At 39.2% G+C, this 21091-nt stretch overlaps 1 protein-coding gene and 1 pseudogene across 1 annotated transcript in view; one reads left to right on the forward strand and one right to left on the reverse strand.

Moving 5' to 3' along the window:
- The window catches only part of COLEC12 (collectin subfamily member 12), a 193608-nt gene that overhangs the window by 76756 nt on the left and 95761 nt on the right, over nucleotides 1-21091 (forward strand). The gene's annotated exons all lie outside the window — the stretch shown is intronic.
- Nucleotides 1940-3320, reverse strand: LOC123387623 (annotated as a pseudogene).

The raw sequence follows: 21091 nt of genomic DNA on the forward strand, positions 1-21091 counted from the left end.
TAGTTAATGGACTTGCTTTCAGTTATATTCAGTGTACATTTGAGGGTTAGTTATGAGCTGTGCCAATGATTGGGCAGATTCAAAGGTATGAATAAGAAAAGTTCTTTTTCCTCTAGAGATTAGTAATTACACAGATAAGCCTCCATCTTTGTAGTCCAGACACAGAATTTCACTTTCTTCCAAGAGCACTGCATCCCAGAGTCACTCCCCAGGGATTCACTAAAGAAACCTCTAAAAGGATCAGCCTATGGAGGTCACCCAAGGACAGCCCTGTCCACAGGGGCAAGATGTAGAACTCTTCCACCTGTGTATATTGGGTGACCTGTAATTCTTGCTGCTTTAAATGAGGACTTTCCCCCTCCTCAGAGGCCCACATTCAGCAACGGAAAGGGCAGGGACCCATTTACGTTGCTCTGTGTACATTGTCTTTGTTAGCATTGCGGGCATAGCTGAATATGTCCTTCTTGTCTCTCCATCTGATCTTCATCAACTCAGACTAACCAGAAAAGTTAAGTGTCTTGTCTGGGATAACCCTGTTTTTCAGTAGTTGAGCTAAGGCAAGAATGCACCCCTTCTCACTGTGGGGCCAGTGCTGTATCCAGGACACTCTCTTCCCCCCGCTCATGCTGTGTGGGAGACAGATAACATGGAGTACATCCCAAATCATCTATCCGTAGGATGTTGGTCAACATCCAAGATGAGAATGATTTTAACTTCAGGGTGCACGAACTGCAGACTGCCTCCCACAACTGCTCCAGAGGCCCTCACGTGCCCACCTCTGTCAGGGTCACATGGCTGCCCTAATTATTTCATTCCAGATATTGCAGACCCCAAGGAAATATCAACAGCAGTGGCCTCAGACACAAGTGATTCCCTCTCTAGTGACTATGGGACCTTGTGCCAGTTATCAAATTTCTCTAAACCTCTACTTTCTCATCTAGAGAACAGAGGTAATGAGTGCCTGCCTTGTGATGGTTGTGAGAATTAAATGTATGTAAAGACCTTAGTAAGGGCTTCTAGTACGTGCTCAAGAAATGTTAGCTGTTGTTAAAGGATGATTATTTTAAAACAGAAAATCATGACTCTTATATGTTATACATGTCAAATAAACAGGTGTCAAGGATTTTTTTTAAAGATTTTATTTATTTATTTGACAGAGAGAGAGAGATCACAAGTAGTCAGAGAGGCAGGAAGAGAGAGAGGGAAGCAGGCTCCCTGCTGAGCAGAGAGCCCAATGTGGGGGTTGATCCCAGGACCCTGAGATCATGACCTGAGTTGAAGGCAGAGGTTTAACCCACTGAGCCACCCAGGAGCCCAATGTGTCAAGGATTTATTTGATTCATTCTTTAATGAAAGAACAGTAATCTTGCAGCCAGGGCAAAGGAGAACCCAAAGGGCAGGTGCGTATGTAGGCGATTAGGATTGGGTTAGTAGATGCAAGATTGGGTTCTTCTGAAGAGAGAGGAAAATCAATTGCACTTCCAGTGGACAGAATTCATGTGCATGTCTATGGGTAAGAATGACATACATTCCTCTCAGTCATCTGCAACTTACAAGTTGTAAAGTAGCCCAAAGACCACGAAATGTGCAAAGACCTCATAGGTTCAGGTAATCTGGAAGGCTGCAGTAGGCAATGCCCAGTTTTCTGCTGATATCATCCGTTAGTCATTCGGATCCATTTGAAGCTTCTTCACAATCATCTTCTGCACAGTTTTTGTTATTGCTGGTTCCTTATTTGCATCCTAGGAATATTTTGAGGACCAGTAAGATAATGGATATGAAAACTTGCCATATAAGCTGTGGTATATATATATATATATTTTTTTTTCTCCCTGACGACATCAGATACCACTTTTTATTGTACTACAAAGACATCTAAAAAAAACATACAATTTGAAATGCTTTATTTTTGTGTGTTTCCTTGTTATTAACAAGGCTATTTAATAAAGTTAGGATTCCAGTGAAAGGAAGTTTTCATGAAAGCCTTCAGGATCAGTTGTATGTCATATAGCGGGAAGTAGCACTGAATTTGGCGTAAGACTTAATGACCTTATTTACAGCCTCCAAGAAATCCTTCTCGGTAGCAATTTTTCGCCATGCTCTGATGGCAAACATGCCAGCTTCTGTGCAGACGCTTCTAATCTCCGCACCAGTGCTATTTGGACACAGTCATGCTAACAATTCAAATCTGATATCTCTTTCGACACTCATTGAACGAGCATGAATCTTAAAAATGTGAGTCCGACCCTCTAGATCAGGTAAGCTGAATTCAATCTTTCTGTCCAGTCTCCCTGGCCTCATGAGTGCTGGATCCAGGGTGTCTGGTCTGTTAGTGGCCATCAGCACTTTAATGTTACCTCAAGGATCAAAACCGTCCAGCTGATTGATCAGTTCCAGCATTGTTTTCTGCACTTCGTTGTCTCCTCCAGCACCATCATCAAAATGAGCCCCTCCAATAGCATCAATTTCATCAAAGAAGATGAGGCAGGCTTTTTTCGTTCTGGCCATTTCAAAGAGCTCACGAACCATTCGAGCCCCCTCACCAACGTACTTCTGTACAAGTTCAGATCCAGTAACTCGAATGAAGCAAGCATCAGTCCTGTTAGCAACTGCCCGAGCACAGAGGGTCTTGCCTATACCAGGTGGCCCAAAGAGCAGCACACCCTTGGGAGGCTCAATGCCAAGGTTAACAAATCTTTCTGGATGAAGTAATGGGGTTTCAACTACTTCTCGAAGTTTCTCAATCTGTTCCTTACAGCCACCCACATCACTGTAAGTGACATCAGGTTTTTCTTCCACCTGCATCATGGTGACTGTTGGGTCAATCTTGGGAGGCAGCGGAATGTGAATCTGATACTTATTTCTGTCCACCCAACTCTCATCCCTTCTTCAATGTCGGTAGGTGCTACCTGATCTCTGAGGTCCACCACAAACTTGGCAAACTGCTTCACATTGATAATGTACTTTGGGTCCTCCGAGTCAGCATTGATTACCTTCGTACACCTTGCAACCTGCAAAGGCTGTTCACTCTGCAGTGTTTGCTTATCTGCAGCCAAATCCCAGAGTGCTGGTGGGGCCAGGCCAGTATCAGACTCTTTAATACCAGGGAGCTCATTAATTTTCTTGAGAAGTTGTTGAATGTCATCTTCAACCTGCTTTATCTGCCTAGAGTAAGTGCTTTGACCGTAAGTTTTCAGCAAGGCAATATCCCCCTCATCCAGAGCTCGGATAGGCTTGTCGTCCTTCTCCTCCTCTTTGGTTTTCCGCTGATCGGCACCGAGGTAATCCGGCATTTTTGTTGTTCCGAGGGCCTCAACTGCTCAGTCAGCTGTGGTATATTTTGCAAATAGTGGTTAGAATTAAAGAGATTGGTGAGGCCAACCTCCATTTTCAGTCCTACCTTGCTACTTTCTGTGTCATCTTGAGTGAGCCACTGAGAACTTCCGTGCCTCTCTTTCCTTAGCTATGTTAGTGCATTTAAGATTCATTGCACAAGGTTATTGTGAGAATTAGGTGAGGTTCTTTGTGGGAAAGTACTTTAGAAAATAAAAAATGCCATGTCAAGATGGGATGTGATTATATGATTGTTCTCAGCTTAGATTGGTTCATTTTTCTTTAAGAAGAGTCTATAAGAGATGGAGTGGTGAGTTCTTAAACTCACCAGGTCATTATTACTGCAAGTTGTAAATCACATGGAGAAGTCTTTAACTCAGTAATGGTGATTTATGGCACTCCTGTTGATCCAAAAGCACTTCTCCAATATTCACCCACATGTCCTGATGACTCCAGAGAGAAGTTCATGGTGCCAGGAGCAGTAATGTTGAAGAACATGGAGGCCATGTGTCCCTAATTAAACCTGTAAGGGCGATATTTTACTCTCCTCAACCTCTTCCCCTAGTGTTGTCATCCCAGAGTCTCCCCTGGTTATCCTGTAAAAAGAGATTCATTTAACCAGCCTGTAGAGACTCTCAGGAATTTGCGGGAATTGGGAAGGAAAGTCTTTGGCCCGGCACACTCCTTTCCTGGCCCAGTTCTGGGTTTTGTAACTGAGAAGGGATAAGGAGGGTTTGGAGTGAGTCCAGGACCTGACACTGAACACATTGAAAGGAGGTGAGCGAGCCTGGAGCGGGGGATGGGGTGGGTGGGCAGAACTGCTTAGCCTGCAAAGGAGCCGGTCATGGCATGACTCTAAGTATGGACAGATACCAGGCTTTCCAGCATGCCTGGTGCAGAAGAGGGTAACTTCAGTGACAGCTCATAGGTTATGGTTATGGAGACTGAAGTGCTGTCTGCCTATGCTTGGGAATGCTGTGGACACATTTACGAAGATTCTACCAAGTTTTTCTCCAGACATCTTGAAGAACAAGAATGGGTCTCTCTTAGTATGAAATATTATGGATCAGGTCCTCCCAGAGGCAGAGGCTTGATTCAACTCTGACGAAGGGAAAACCAGAGAGAAGAACACCACTCCTGATCCTACCTAGTTTATTAACAACTAACGGAGCCAAGTGAAGGTGGGAAAGCGATTGAGTAACTGAGCAGGCCTCCCTGTTTACCTGCACTTCCCTGTCCCCTGTGAGGGGACCCCAACATTTGTGACAGCATTTCTCATACTTCCTTCCTCTCCTTAGAGTGAGCTCCTCAAAGCCAGAGCCTTGGTTTTCCTCCGTTTGCCCTCAGGCCCTGGCATAAGACCTGACACGTAGTAGGGCTCAGCAATTATTTGTCACATGAGTACATTGATGATGACTCCATTGACAGACTGAGGTCAAGTCAACAGACACCTCCATGGCAGAGACACTGACAGAAACCCATTTAAAAGCCAAGTGAGCAGCCCAATCTTTGGGCTCGACTGTTCACCATAAAAATGTAAGGGAAGCCTGGGTCCAAATTTTAGTATTCATAGTGAGACTATTTTCAGCTTTCTCAGAGAAAGCATCTGTAAATAATCAGGCAGAAGCCTTTTATAAAACAACATAGAAAAACCTCAAAGACTATTCTAAGGCTGCAACATTTAAACAAGATTTTTAACCCATGGGGATGCCAAGATCAACAAGGAGCTTCCTGCACATAAAAGCCTGGAATTTCATAGCAGTGTGGGGGCAAAAGCTATGATCGCATTTCCCCCTTTCTAAATTATATACTGCTTCGTGTTAATGTGAGCAGAGGGCCGGGGCAGAGACAGGCCTGTGGGTTACGTAAGTCCCACTGCAGCCTCCATCCCTGCTGTAATCCAGCTGCCATGGTCACAGTGGTCAGGGGGAGTCACCAGGCTGGCTGGACTGAGAAGGCAGAAGGTCATTCGTGGGTCATGCCATGATTTAAGTACTGGATGTGATTTATAACTAGGCTTTCCCTCTACATAGAAAAGTGATCAGGGACATTTGTTGTGTAATTTTTTTCTCTCACTAGAAGATGTTGTTCTTAAAACTGAGTTCAGTGGCAGCTATAAAAGTCCATCTGTAGCACATCCCCAAATCACTGTCTTTTCCTTCCCATCTGGAAAGAGGAGCAAGAAATCAGATGAACTCTTTGGCTCTCTCAACCTGCATCATTGTCTCCTAGGGAGGAGAGATGGGTCTCTAGGTCACTTCTTTCCTGATCCCCGAATCAGGGACCACATCAACACATTCCGACTGGGCCAACCTCAGTTATAAGCAAAGGAAAAACAGAGTGCTCCTAAACTATCCCTACTATCAGGCCAGCCCTATGCATGTGTGACCAGTATGATATGAAATCTGCCCAAAGTTTCTCAAACTTCTCATACCTAAAACGTTACTTTTTTTTTAATTTATTTTTTTATTATGTTATGCTAGTCATCATTAGTTTCTGACGTAGGGTTCCATTAGTCATTGTTTACGTATAACCCCCAGTGCTCCTGCATACTTCTTAAGGCTCTTTTGGGGAGACAAGCACTACTAATCAGTTGCCATGTCTTGTTACCTGGGAAGGCTAATATTTGAACAACTATCATTATAACACCTGGTGGTACAATTAAAGAATAACTATTTATAGCCCAAAGGAGGATTTTTGAGGTTATTTTCTTAAAAAATAAGAACTTTACTTGGAAAAATAGTACATATGTTCATTTTAATTCTGTGTATTCTGGATTTGAGGGAAAGGCTACACCTTCATTTTCATACTCCTGGTTGGCACAGTGTTTGGAAGATGGTCTAGGCCCAATAAGTATTTTTTGAATCAGTGAGTGAAAAGAATATTCACAGAGCAAACGTCTCTGGGCTTGTTGGCTGTGAGTCCAATGGTGTCTTCCTTCTGCAGACTCTGAGAAATTTGTATAAACAAAAAGATCAGAGTGGGAATTTTAAAAGAACATTTATTATCATTTTTAATAATACATACATTTTAAGTTCATGAATACCATATCTAAAATTGTTCATGAACACACATATACTCCAATACTTCCATGGGCATATGCTTAGAATGTGATGCGTAGACTATATGCATGTGTATGTACATATCTGTGGATTTTTTTGAAGATATGGAAAATACAGTTAACAGTAATTATCTCTAAAGAGAGAGTAAATTCAAAAAAGATAAAGGGTACTTTCACATTTTATCTTATATATTTCTCATTTTTTGAATTCTTCTTAAAATGAGTATGCATTTGTGTGTCTTAATTCTTAACACATGGTCTGGCACTTAGCAAACATTTAGTCGATGTTAAACACACACATACGTGAATCAGCAAATTGAGTGGCCTAAAAGTTATACTCAAACATTTGACTTTGAGAGAGTTAGGAGTAGAATGATGATTAAGAAATTGAACTGAAGACCTGGGAAAAAGAGGACGTCATCATCTAGGACACTGGAAGAAGCTATCAGAAATAAAGGAATAGCTTTGGGTTGCTGTTGATAAACATATTTTCCAGTTTTAAAAACAAAAACGGCCCCAAATTAGCTATCCACTGTTACCAAATAGTATAGTATTATGTGGAGTAACATAGTATTACCCCTAATCCTAGGTGTTCCTATGGGTTTATCTACTGACTCCACAAAGGCCTAGCAAGAAGACCACTAATCCTAGTGACCTGCTAATCTGATAGGGCTAGACCGGCATGACAGTCTGAAAGGCCTTTATACTCACAGCCCTGTTCAGGCAACAGCTGGTTGGCTGGATCAACTGAAAAACTCATGAGACCATATGGAAAAGGAGACAATAATCTAGTGGTTCAACCACGGTCATCTGGCCTGTCCTGGAGCCTGATATCCAGAAACGGACATGATGAGTGTGAACTTCAACTCCAGTCCAGCTGGCATGACCCATTACATGCATGGAACCCTTTCTTGGCCCCTCATCTAGGAAATGAGTTGGCAATATTTAAAAATGCTTAAATAGGGGACGCCTGTGTGGCTCAGTGGGTTAAGCCGCTGCCTTCGGCTCAGGTCATGATCCCAGAGTCCTGGGATCTAGTCCCGCATGGGCTCCTTGCTCGGCAGGGATCCTGCTTCTCTCTCCGCCTCTGCCTGCCTCTCTGCCTGCTTGTGTGTACTCTCTCTCTCTCCTTCTCTCTGACAAATAAATAAATATATTTTTAAAAAAATTAAAATATTTTAAATTTTAAATTAGTTTAAATTAAATTTTAAAATATTTTAAATTAAAATATTTAAATTTAAAATATTTTTAAAAAATGCTTAAATGGCAGCTTGGCGGCCATTTGAAGCTAGTAGAAAGATCCCAACGGCAGAAATGTCTAGCTAAGGTTACCATCAGTAGTCAGTTGTTGGAATCACTTAAGTATTTCGATCAAGTGAAGAGAGTGCCACTTGGCCTCAGTCTGGGTGGCAGGGTCCTCTGAACCGTGGCTCCCACACAGGCATTCTGTGTATTACTCATGCTGTGAAGTACATGATGAAGCCACTGACTTCCTAAATTAAAGGCACGGGAAGCCAGACATGTAATTCTTTTAATTACACCTCCAAATTTCTCCTACATTCCTTTGGGTTTGCCTCCTGTTTGTCCATGTTTGCCTCCTGCTTCATCAACCTTCTGGCAGGAGATGAACAATCATGAACATAGGGGATCTGTAAAAGAAAGACCTCAGTTAATTTGTTTACACTATAGAAGAAAGAAGACACTTCTGGGGACGTTCAGAAGATACAAAATCTGATTTCTGTTGATAGTAGAGAAAATAATAGAACAGTTCATGGTAGAATTGAGACATACGTTTATACACTTTTTTGTCATTTGCTGTCTACTAGCATGGGTTGTTAATAAAACATTTGGCTTCTATCACCAGACAAGAGGGTTCAATTTTATCATGTATTTCTAGTAAAGTATATCCTTAAACTTAATATGTAGTTTTCATAACTCAGCAATAGAGACAGGCTTCATTTTTAGAAGATAGGCAGCCCTGAGCAACTCAAAGCTGTGTGTACACTTTTTATTTTATTTTATTTTATTTTATTTTGTTTTATTTTAGAGTGTGAACAGGGGAGTAGGGGCAAAGGGAGAGGGAGAGAGAATCTCAAGTAGGCTCCCCACAGAGTGCACAGCCCCATGTGGGTTCGACCTTGTGACCTTGAGATCATGACCTGAGCCACCCAGGTGCCCCATGTACACTTTTTAAAACTATGCAGCCATTCAGATATTTTATTTATAGGAACTAATTGAAGTAGGTACTTGGCAATCCATGTAACTTTTTCTGCTAGATGACTTGAGAAACTGACCTTCGGAATTACACAGCTGAGTTTCTGTTCTGTCTCTCAACTGTTCTCCTTTGTAAGGACAGTGGCATGGCTTGTCCTTCACAGTTTCTGTGGTGCTTTTCTGACTGTAATGCATTTCTGCATTCCCAGACCAGGCCTCACTGACATCAGTACACCAGTCAGAAGGTTGCTAGGTCTTGGTGCAAAGAAAAACCTCTCTATAATTTCATGGTCATTAAACTAGTATAATCTCACCCGTCCTTGATTCCCCCCGGTGCCCTTGACCTCAGCTAAATCTTTGAACATGTAACCCCTTTGAGTGATGTTCTGAGAATAACCATGTTGGATATGGCATGGCCTTTATTTGGGGGCCTGAGGGAAAGGAAAGACAGGACAGAAGAAACAGGATTGGCTAGTTGTAATAACCTCCAAGGGATTTGGACGATGGAGATGGTCTCTAGTTCCGAACCTGGGGTTAGGATGATTAAGGCAGAGGGATATCTAGTCCTGGGTTAAGAGAACAGATTGAGGAGATCTGGCTCTGGATTTTGGTTAGTTTGCCTCTCAAAGGCATGCTCCCAGCTGGGCCCTCTGCATCTCCAAGAATTGACTGGCCCAGGAGGGGCAGCAGTCTCCTTAGCTAGAAAGGGTTTTTGAAATGTTAAAACAATATAATGTACAAAAAATTAAAAAAATATATGCAATACAAATGAGTTTAGCATATTTGTCAGAATCTTTCTTATTTGGCGTTTGTGGAGTTGCTCAATTATCTGTCAAATGTGTTCTGAGTGATTTGCCTGTAGTGGTCTAACATGATTTTGAATGAGTGGTACAGTATTTATACAGTCCTAACTTACTGTCCGATATCAAGTTTAACCTCCACCTTGGGGGGAATCCAGAGCCTTCTTCCCCTTACCCAAAACCTTTTTGAGGGCTTTTATTAGACTTTTAGGCTTCTTTTTTTTCCTTTTGGATTTCTGCAGAAGAGATTTAGCTTATATAGGTTTTGTTGCTTTACCAAACTTAATGAGGCTTTTCCACTTTTTGTGTACTTGGAAATACTGAGGAATCATTCCAGTTTGCCATAATTTCTCAGACACTCATTGGCGGCTGGCCATAGGAAAATGTTTTCCTGTTCTAGGACTGAATCAACTGTGGGGCTGAAATTTCATTTTAGTGACACACACACTCATAAATTACCACCAAATATTTTATCGTTTCATGTTTGCATGATTTTCCAGTTATCATTTGCTGTGAAATACACCGCTCCAAAACTTAGTGGCATGAAACAATTTATTATTCTTTTATCTCTGATCTGTGCGTCCAGGACTTGGTACAGCTTGCCTCTGTAGCACCATCCTGGGGTTTCAGCTGGGATGATAGGAATGGCTGAGAATTCCAAAACTTGGGGTGGCCAGGCAGCTCTCTCTCTCCTCATATGGTCTCTCCTAGTGACTAGTGAGAGTTTTCTCACAGAACGGCAGTCTCAGGGTAGGCTTCCTGCATGGTAGCTCAGGACTCCAAAACTAAGTCTTCAGGAGTCAGAAAGTGCTAGCCTAAGGCTTAGCCTGGAAATTGGCATGGCACCGCATTCTTTCTGCCATATTGGTTACGTTGGTTAAGTTTTCACAGAGACACCCACACCCAACCCTGCAGATTCCAGGAGAGAGAGCAGACACTTCACCTCTCAACTGGAGGAATAATAAGGAATTTGTGGTTATCTCTAGTCTACCACAGGGCATTTTGCACATCGACCAAAAGGAGATTATTTTTATCTCATTCTGTACCTGCCTTAAAAAGGTAGATATTTGGGGGGCCTGGGCCTCAGTCGTTAAGCAGCTGCCTTGGGCTGTGGGATCAAGCCCCCCGACCCATAGGCTGCCTGCTCAGCAGGGAGACTGCTACTCCCTCCCCACTCCCCTTGCTTGTGTTCCCTCTCTCACTCTCTCTCTCTCTCTCTCTCTAAAATGAATTTAAAATATTTTTTTGAAAAAAAAATGGGTACTTACTCATCTGTGGCTCATTTCAGAGTTCTCAATGAAGGTTGTTGATCTTTTGATGAAAAAAAATTTTGACTTCAAACTCAAATTATAATTTGGTAATCCCCTAAGATATGTGTAGTGTATATTAGGATATTGAAATGTATATCCTTGCACTTGCTGGATATTTTCCAAAGAATTTTAAGTTATCTGTGATCTGATCCCTATATCTGTGCTTGGGTATTATTATCTTCATTTTGTAAATGAGGAAGCAGATGCTCTGAATGGCTACTCATGGTGGTAGAGGCAGGACCAGAATTAGGTTAGCTTTTCATCCTCTTTTTACGGACGGCTTCGTTGAATTCCTTGATATAGGTAGAAGCCAACGGCTATAATAAGGACTTTTAATAAATTTTGTCATTTTGGATGTTAATTTCCTGAAGTGAAGAAAGATCTTTTGCCTCAGGCAAATACTTGGTGTTTGCACAGTTCTTATACTTACAGAGTATTTTCACACTTACTATCTTCTTTATTCCACATGCCAATCTCCTGAGAGGTATTGTTGGTAGCACCACTTTTCAGATGAGGAAATGGAGGTACAGAGAGTTTAAGTAAACTGCTCATGGGTCATATGGCTGACTGCTGGAGCTGGTGCTCAAGCCCAGAACGTTAAATTCTGAATCCTATCATTTTTGCTTCTTGGATCCTCACTTCCCTACGCTTATATACCCAGTTTCTTGGCCTTTTAAAGCTTAGAACAGTATACAAATGGCTTAGTTGTAAAGACCAGGACCAGCCTCTTCAGGGACAAAAATGGAGGAGGCCCTAGAGGACTGAATATTCCACAGTGGTTAGAGAAAGGCACGAAAATTGGGGGCAGCGCCGGCATCATTAGAGGAAATGGGGAACACTCTAATCGTAGGCAGTTTCAACTTTGTTTCCAGGAAAAGCTAATACTGTTATGATTTCTCGTGATGCATGTGAAATCAGTTGCTATAGTAATGACCAGTGTTTCTTGGAATTTGCTGACAGCAACAGGCCTTAGGAGTGAAATTTCTCTGTTAATCATGCTTCTGAGGCTTATAGTAATGACTTAGCTCTACCATCTCAGTCCCTCTACCATGTCCGTTTCCCACCATGATCTCCTCCTGGCCAGAAGGAAGAGCAAGACAGGTCTCTGCTCATGTCACCAGATAGATATGTTGTCAGTGGCCTTGGGAACATGATTCAGCTGTGGCCATGTTTGAAGATAGGGGAAGGCAGAAGACAAGAGGGAGTTTGGAACCCAGGTCTGAACATATGTTGGTGAATATTTGTCTAGATCCAATATAGCCCATACTTGTGTAGTCGTCATAGAGACTAGGATATAAATTATTTCATTATTTGTTCAGCTGAAACAATGTTAATAAACATTTCCATTTTTCCATTTAGATATAGGCAATATTGCTGACAGTTGTTCATATGTACAGGACACATTTCCTGGTTCCACATTCTACCCCACTGCTACAAGTAGCCATCTTTCTCTCAAGCTTCTACCTGCATTGGGATCTTTGCAGTAGCTACTCCCTCTTGCCGGTAATCTTGGTATGACTAGCTCCTTATCATTTAGACCTGACTCGTTTTCAAATTATTATTATTATTATTGGGGCACCTGGGTGGCTCAGTTGGTTGGGCATCTGCCTTTGACTCAGGTCATGATCCCAGGGTCCTGGGATCGAGCCCACCTTGGGACTCCTTGCTCCACAGGGACTCTTCTCACTCTCCCTCTGCCTCTCCCCTTGCTCATGCTCTCTCTCTCTCAAATAAATAAATAAAATCTTCTAAAAAACTAAATTATTATTTCAGGACTTTTTAAAAGGTATAATTGACATATGACATTATATTAGTTATAGATGTACAACTTAATGATTTGATATTTGTATATATTGGGAAATGATCACTACAAATGAAGTACTTTACATCTATCACCTAAGGTAGTTACATATTTTTTATTATGATGAGAATTTTTAAGATTTACTCTCTTAACAACTTTCAAATATGCCATACATTATTGTTAACTATAGTCACCATACTGTTCGTTACATGTCCATGATGTATTTGTTTTTTGGATAGAATTTTGTACCTCTTGACACCTGTTACCCATTTCTCCCACCTCCACTCCCTGCCTCTGGCAATTACCAGTCTATTCTCTGATTCCAGGAGCTTGATTTCTTTGTTTTTTTGTTTTTGTTTCTTAGCTTCCATAAGTAAATAAGATCATATGGTATTTATCTTTCTCTGACTTCTTACAGTGAGCATACTGCCCTCCAGATTCATCCATGTTGTTGCAAATGGCAAGGTTCATTCTTTTTTATGGCTGAATAATAATGTAACTACTCAGAAATAGAATTTCCGGATTATATGGTAGTTCTATTATTAATTTTCTTAGGAAAGTCCATACTGTTTTCCATAGTGGCTGCACCAATTTACATTCCCAACAGCAGTGCACAGGGGTCTCTTTTCTCCACATCCTCATCAACACTCATTATTTCTTGTCTTTCTGATAATAGCCATTTTAATAGGTGTGGGTGTTTTATCTTGCAGTTTCGATTTGTATTTTATTCATGGCATCTGCTGGCCATCTGTATATCTTCTTTGTGAAAATACCTGTTTAGATCCTCTGCCTGTTTTTTAATCAGATTTTTTTAGTTTTTTTCTTGTGTTTCACTTGTCAATTATAGGAGTTCTCCATATATTTTGGACATTTTTATTTTGTTTTGCTAGTGAGTTATATTTTTTTGTTTGCTTTGCTAATGAGTTATAGGAGTTCATTTTGGATATTTTGGATATTTGGATATTTTGGATATTTTTATTTTGTTGATACTTTACTGTGCAAGAGCTTTTAGTTTGATGTGGTCTTATTTGTTTACTTTTGCTTTTGGTGTCAGATTTAAAAAAACAAGACCTTTGTCAAGGACCTTATACCTATCTTTTCTTCTAGGATTTTTATGGTTTTGGATCTTCCATTCACATTTTTAAACTATTTTGAGTTAATTTTTGTGTATGGTGTAAGATACTGTCCAGTCATTCTTTTACATATGGCTGTTCAGTTTGCTCAGTCATCCATCCATCCTAATTATGTATTGAAGAGACTGTCCATTTCCCATTGTATATTCTTTGTTTCTTTGTCATAATTGACCACATACGTGCAAGTTTTTTCAGCTTTCTCTATTCTCTTATATTGATCATTGTGACTGTTTTATGTCAGTACCATACTGTTTTGATTACTGTGACTTCATAATATAGTTTGAAATCAGGGAGCATCATGCTTTCAGCTTTGTTGTTCTTTCTCAAGATTGCTTTGGCTATTTGGGTCTTTTGTGACCACACAAATTTTGTAACTGTTTGTTCTATTTCTGTGAACAATGCCATTAGAATTTTGATGGGGGATTGCATTGACTCTGTAGATTGCTTTGGGTAGGATGGACATTTTATTGATTGACTGATTGATTATATGGAAATTTTAACAATATTCCTTGGATCAGTGAACACAATATTTAATTTATGTCCATTAATTCATTTCATTAATGTCTTAGAGTTTTCAGTGTACAGCTCTTTCATCTCCTTGGTTAAATTTATTCCCAAGTATTTTATTCATTTTGATGCCATTGTAAATGGGATTGTGTACTTAATTTTTTCTGGTAGTTTATTATTACTGTATGGAAATGGAATAGACTTTTGTATATTGGTTTTGTATCCTGCAACTTTGCTGAATTCATTCATTAGTTCTAACACTTTTTTGTGGAGTTTTTAGTGTTTTCTATATATAACATCACATCATCTGCAAATAATGAGTTTAATTCTTCCTTCCTAACTTGGATGCTTTTTTTTTTTTTTAAGATTTTATTTATTTATTTGACGGAGAGATCACAAATAGGCAGAGAGAGAGGGGGAAGCAGGCTCCCTGCTGAGCAGAGAACCTGATGCGGGGGCTCAATCCCAGGACCCTGGGATCATGACCTGAGCCGAAGGCAGAGGCTTTAACCCACTGAGCCACCCAGGCATCCCTCTAGCTTGCTTTTTATTTCCTCTTCTTGCCTAATTGCCCTGGCTGGGATTTCCAATATTGAATAAAGTGGTCAGCGAGGAGATCCTTGTCTTATTCCCAATCTTTGAGGAAAAGCTTACAGAGTTTTAGCATTGAGTATAACATTAGCTGTGGCCATATCATATGTGACCTTTATCATATGTGGCCTTTATTATACTGAGGTACATTCCCTCTATACTTATTGTTGAGAGGCGCTTTTTTGTTGAATTTTTTTTAAATCCTTTTCTGTATCTAGTAAGATGATCATAGGATTTTTATCCTTCATTTTATCATTTGGTGTGTCACAGTGATTGATTTTTGTGGATGTTAACCGTCATTCATCCTGGAATACATATTACTTAATGACTTAATCGTGGTGTATGATCCTTTTGATATATTGTTGAATTCAATTATGCTAATATTTTATTGAAGATTTTTATATTTATGTTCACTAGGGATATTGATATGTAATTTTCCTTCTTTTCTTTTCTTTTTTGGGGTGTGTGTGTGTGCATGTGCACATGCCCTCCTTTTCTGGTTTTGGTATTAGGATAATCCTGGCCTTCTAAAATAAGTTTGGAAGTGTTCTCTTCTCTATTTTTTGGAAGAGTTGAAGAAGGCTTGGTATTAATTCATCTTCAGATGTTTGGTAGAATTCAGTAATGATGTCTGCTTCTGGGTTTTGTTTGTTGGGAGGTTTTTGATTATTGACTCAATTTCCTTACTGGTAATCAGTCTGTTCAAATTTTCTGTTTCTTCATGATTCTGTCTTAGTAAGTTCTATGTAAGTTCTATGTTTCTAGGAATTTAGTCATTTCTTCTAGGTTGTAATTTGTTCGTGTATAGTCATCCATAGTAGTCTCTTACAATCCTCGTATTACTGTGGTAGGAGTTGTAATGTCTTCTTCATTTCTGTTTTCACATATTTTAGTCCTCTCTCTTTTTTTTCTTGGTGAGTCTAACTAAAGGTTTGTCAATTATATATTTTCAAAGAACCAGCTCTTAGTTTCATTGATGTATTCTATTATCTTTTAAGTCCCCATTTTATTTATTTCTGCTCTGATCTTTATTTCCTTTATTATACCAACTTTGTACTTTGTTTTTCTTTATCTAGCTCCTTGAGATATGAAATTAGGTTGTTTATTTGAGATTTTACTTGTTTTTGAGGTAGCATTCATTACTATGAATGCCCTTCTTAGAACTGCTTTTACTGTATCTCATACAGTTTGGTATGTTGCATTTCCATTTTTATTTGTCTCAAGGTATTTTTTTTTAATTTTGTCTTCAATGCATTGGTTGTTCAGTAGCATATTGTTTGTGAATTATTTGTGAATTTTCCAGTTTTCTTGTAGTTAATTTCTAATTTCATGCTCCTGTGGTCAGAAAAGGTGCTTGATATTATTTCAGTTCTTCTTAAATTCACTAACACTTGTTTCATGATCTATCTGAAGATAATGATATGATATCTATCATATAATAGATATGATAGATCTATCCTGGTAGATAGATAGATAGAGAAGATATGATCTATCCTGGTGGGTGTTCCATGTGCACTTGAGAAGAGTGTGTTTTCTGTTGCTTTCAGAGGGAATGTTCTATGTCTATCTGTTAGGTCCATCTGGTCTAACATGTTGTTAAGACCGATATTTCCTTATTTTCTATCTAGTAGACCTGTTCACCTCCTGACTTCTGAAGGACCCAATCTAAAAGTAGTCACTTTTGAGTCTCTGATATTTTTTGAGTACTATTTCATATTTTTGTGTTACTTTGTTTATTGTGCATCTCTTACCCACCCCCATACTCTCTCAGAAGCAAGTTCATGGAAAAGGGACCTTGTCTGTTGGTCACCACTGTAACCCTACAAACAATGACTGACCCACTGTTCAACAAATATGTGTCAAATTAATGAACTATTCTAGTTACTGCAGTTCTTCAAACCTGACATGCTTTCCCACACTTCCATGACTTTGCACATGCTGGACCCTCCACCTAGAAAACCCTTTTCCACCATTCTTCTTTTTCTGTAATTCCCCAATTAGTTTACCAGACTTTATCTTGTGCTGTTCAGAATGTAGGGCAAAATGAGTTTTCTAATTTTAATTTTATTATTATGATGATTATTTAAAAACTTTAAGAGACCTACCCTCTAATTAAGGACTTCGGTCTTCTCGATAGAGCTGGTACTTCCCCATGACGTATTCAAGAGAAGTATGTGAACAGTGTTCCAGCTGTGGGACAGCACAGAAGCAGGGAGTGAGAGAGAATGGGAAAAGTTGATACTGAGGAGGCACACCTGGACTTATCATGAGGGCATGAGCATGCATGGGCATGTAGGGCATGGATGAGACTCAACGCTTCATCGTGTGGATAGAAATTTGCAGTTTTCTCCCTGCCCGTAACAGAAGAGATTCCCTACCAGAGAGGAGGTACAGAAGCCACTTTCAATGACTTGTGAAATTCTTAAGTAAAATGTTGAGAGAGCAGTTAGAGACTGTAACTCAAAGGTATTATGACGGTGACTCATTACATCTCTTTTTCAACCTCTGACCTTCTTCACCTTTTTTTTCCTTCTTTTCTTCCACATCAGATAATCTCATTTAAGCCAGTTCTGTTTAATGTTTGAATCACTTGCAGTAACCAGCATGTGATAAGTACTTGCCTGGATGTGCCTGGCTGGTCTTTATTATTTTCAGTTTGCTTTTGCTTTTTGATGAAACAATTCTCAAACTAATTTTTTGTTCAATGCATGTCACATGTCAGTTTGGAAACTTGATCTGTTGGACCTTTGGGTTTTTTAAGGGGAAGAAAAAAAAAAGAAAAGCAACTGGAGAATGTAGAAAGAGTTTTAAAAAGTCATCTCTCCATCCTACAAATATTTCACCCACATCTAATAGCATGATGATAACTCATTTGAGGATGGTGAAAATCAGTAGCCTGACCAGGAACTAGTGCTGTCGATTATCATTTCTTATTTATTTTTCTTCAGTCCAACTTACTTTAAGCCTAACATATTCAACACCAGAGTATTGAGTAGTTGAAGAAAGACAGATGTGAATTACGGTTTAATTAGGTTCATATGTCACTATGACAGACAACTGAATAAACCTCCATGTTACTGCATATTTATCCAGAAAAGCTCTGCTAATCCATTTCTCTAGGCCTCCATTTCTTATCTTCAGATTAAAAAGTCAGACTAGTTGATAATTAAAAGCACTTCTATCTTTAAGGGTCAGTGTTTGCAGGAGAGTTTGGTTTTTGCTTGTTTTGTTTTGCTTTGGCTTGCTTTCTTTACCAGTTTGCAAGTCACCTCTGGAGCATTAAGTTTTTAAATTAAAATTTGTTTTGAAATCATTGTGAGTTCTTATGCAGTTGTAAGAAATAATACAGAATAATCCTGTATATTCTTTACCCAGTTTCCCCCAGTTGTAACATCTTGCAAGAACTGTAGGACAATATCACAACCAGAATATTGGCATTAGTAGAGTCAAGAAACAGAAAATGTCCATTGTCACAAGGTTCCCATATGTTTCCCTTATATAGATAGCTTTAATAACTTACCTCTGTTCCATCTTCTCTTAGCCCCAGGCAACCACTAATCAGTTGTCCATTTCTGTAGTTTTGTCATTTCAAGAAATGTGTAAATAGAATTATGCAATATAAACCTTTCATGGTTGGCTCTACCCCTAGTCCCCAACTAAGTATAATTCTCTATAGCCTCATTAAGATTATTGCATGTATCAATACTTCGTCCCTTTTTATTGGTGAGTAGTATTCCATGGGCTAGTCATTCATTCGTTGAAGGATATCTGGGTTTCCAGTTTGGATTATGAATAAAACTTCTATAAACATTTATTTACTGATCTGTATGAACATATTTTTCTGGGATAAATCCCTAGGATCCTATAGTATTTGCATATGTAGTTAAGAAACTATCAAAGTTTTTTTTCAGAGTAGCTGCATTGTTTTATGTTCCTCATTTACATTCCACATCCTCACCACCATTTGGTAGTATCACTGTTTTTTATTTTAGCTATTCTGATGGGTGTGTAGTGGTATATCATTGTGGCTTTAATTTACATTACTCTAATGGCTGATGATGTTGGATATCTTTTCATGTGCTTACTTACCATCTATCTATCTTTTTGGCAAAATGTCTCTTTGTGTCTTCTGCCTGTATTCCAATTGAATTATTTGCTTTTTAGTTTGAGTTTTTGAAAGTTCATTACATAGTCTGTACGAATTCTTTGAAAGTATGGTTTGCATATGTTTTCTCCCTCTCTGTAGCTTGTCTTTTTACTTGCCTAGCTGGAGATCCTAAAGATATTCTTCTATTTTTTTTGTCTGTAAGTTTTTTGTTTATATTTAAGTCTGTGATGCATTTCAGTTTTATATAAGATATGAGAATTGCCTATCGTTGTCCAGTAACTCCAGCACCATTTGTTGAAAATGCTATCTTTCCTCTGTTGAATGGCTTTTGTACCTTTACCAAAAATCAGTTGGTCATGTTTGTGGGAGTCTGTTTCTGGGTTCTCTATTCTTTTTTTTTTTTTTTTAGGTTCTCTGTTCTTAATTGCCTATACACTACAGTCTTTATTACTGTAGGTTTTTTTTTTTCTTAAGATTTTATTTATTTATTTGACAAAGAAAGAGAGATCACATGCAGGCAGAGAGAGAGGGGGAAGCAGGTTCCCTGCTGAGCAGACAGTGTGATGAGGGGCTCTATCCCAGGACCCTGAGATCATGACCTGAGCCAAAGCAGAGGCTTAACCCACTGAGCCACCCAGGCACCCTTCAAAAGTGTTTTAGCTATTTCAATTCTACTCCCTTTTGGGAGTTTTTCAATTATGAATTCATTTTTCTTAATACATACAGGCCTATTAAATTATTTCATGTTGGGTGAGTTGTTTTAGTTTGTGGAGGTTTTTGAGGAATTTGTTCATTTGATAGAAGTTGTCAAAAGGTATTCATGTAGTAATATTCCTTTACTATCTTTTTGGTGTCTATAGGGTTTATAATGATGTCCTTTTTTCCCTCCTGATTTTCTGATAATGGTACTTTACATACTTTTTCCTTTGTCAGGCCTACAGAGGATTTGTCAATTTTATTATCTTTGCAAAGAACCAGTTCTTTGATTTCCTGTTTTCTCTACTGTTTTTGCATTTTAATTTTCATTGGTTTCTGCTCTTATCTTTATTATTTCCTTCCATCTGCATTCTTTGGGTTTATTTTGTTTCTTTTTGGTTCTTGAGCAGGGAGATTATTGATTTGAGACTTCTCTTATAATGTATGCATTTAGTGCTATATATTTCCCCTCTCAGCACTGATTTAGCCGTGCCCCACAAATGCTGATATGTTGTATTTTCATTTTCATCAGTTCAGTGTATTTATTTCCTTGAGATTTCCTTTTTGACCCATGGATTCATTATCAGGTTGTTATTTAGTGTCAGTATTTGGAAAGTTTACTGTTATCTTTTTGTTACTGATTTCTAGTTTGAGTCCATGGTGATTAGAGAACACACTTGGTATGATTTCAACTCTTTTATTTTAATTTTTTATTTTTTATAAACATATATTTTTATCCCCAGGGGTACAGGTCTGTGAATCACCAGGTTTACACACTTCACAGCACTCACCCAATCAAATACCCTCCCCAAAGTCCATAATCCCACAGTGGGTAGAAGAAGAATAAATGATTTCAACTCTTTTAAATTGATGATGCTGTTTCATAAAAGCTCAGGGTTTGGTTTGTCTTGGTATATATGCTGTGTGCAGTTGTAAAGAATGCGTATCCTAGTGCACCTGGGTGGCTCAGTGGGTTAAAGCCTCTGCCTTCGGCTCAGGTCATGATCCCAGGGTCCTGGGATCTAGCCCTGCATCGGTGTCTCTACTCAATGGGGAGCCTGCTAACTCCTGTCTCTCTCTCTCTGCCTGCCTCTCCACCTACTTGTGATCTCTGTCTGTCAGATAAATAAAATCTTAAAAAGAAAAAAAAAAGAATGCGTATCCTACAGTTGTTGGATGGGGTGTTCTATAAATTATAATTAGATCCTGTTCGTTTTTGATGGCATTGAGTTCTTCTATGTCCTCCTGATTTGCTGTTGAAAATCAATTTCAACCAATTTTTGAAAGAATGGTGTTGAATTCCTTAACTGTAATTCTAAAGTTGTTTATTTCTCCTTTCAATTTTTAAAAAAGATTTTATTATTTATTTGACACAGACACAATGAGAGTTGAAACACAAGCAGAGGGAGTGGGAGAGGGAGAAGCAGGCTTCCGGCCGAGCAGGGAGTCCTATGTGGGGCTAGATCCCAGGACCCTGGGACCATGACCTGAGCCAAAGACAGATGCTTAGTGACTGAACCACCCAAGACCTCTCTCT

The sequence above is a fragment of the Mustela putorius genome, unplaced genomic scaffold (assembly GCF_011764305.1).
Source record: "Mustela putorius furo isolate JIRA1106 unplaced genomic scaffold, ASM1176430v1.1 tig00003858_pilon_pilon_pilon, whole genome shotgun sequence".
NCBI lineage: Eukaryota > Metazoa > Chordata > Mammalia > Carnivora > Mustelidae > Mustela > Mustela putorius.